Raw genomic sequence first — 779 nt, 5'->3', positions numbered from 1 at the left:
CTCTTGGTCTTGACTATTAAATTTGTAACAAATGGGAATTTTCTCACTCAGTTTGTATCAGATAAGGGTTGGGATTCACTCAAGAAATCTTGAGCCAAAGACTTGGTAAATGCTTCCTCTTAATTCTGATAGAGCTTGACAACCAAGGAAATGTTTATCTTGTGGTCCTTGTCCACTTAAAGCCCTTCTGTGTCATGCCAGGAGGGTGACACAGCTGAGCAGAGTTGTGCTCGTTCCCAGGTGTTCTGCTGGTGAAACCTTCCTCAGTCCCAGAGGCGAGAAGCATCAGGACGGGGAGTCTGGATTTTCCCTTTATTACCCCTGCTGCCTAATCAGCAGTGAACTGGTCAGAGTCCAACTCACAGGTGGGAAAAGGCTGCAGCCAGTTTGGTGACGATTCTCCATGGGCCTGGAGGGTATCTGTCCTGCTGTCTTCCTGCCCATCGACCTGCTTTCCCTGGTGCCGACTCTTCGTGTCAGTGCTTGAGCAGCCTGCTTCTCAGCTTACTTTCTGTTTTGAGGCTTGAGCTCTGTAACTGTCATTTTTGTGTGCATCTAGATTCCTCCGAAGTCAGGCTAAAGAATAAATGAGGGCCAGGACTGACCACGGCTTCTTCATTCTGAGAGTTTTTGAAACAGCTGTCCCACTCATTGTTAGAAGTTGGGTGGGAGCACATTATTCCTCATTAAGACTATTTTGGATTGGTGACACTTTTTTCACAAAATGAGCTCTAGATCTTAGCTGAGAAAACTTGATAGAGCAATGTTTCCAAGTAATC

The sequence above is a fragment of the Spermophilus citellus genome (genome assembly GCF_964194105.1).
Source record: "Spermophilus citellus genome assembly, chromosome: 13".
NCBI classification, from domain to species: Eukaryota; Metazoa; Chordata; class Mammalia; order Rodentia; family Sciuridae; genus Spermophilus; species Spermophilus citellus.
Note: the sequence above shows the minus strand (reverse complement) of the source record.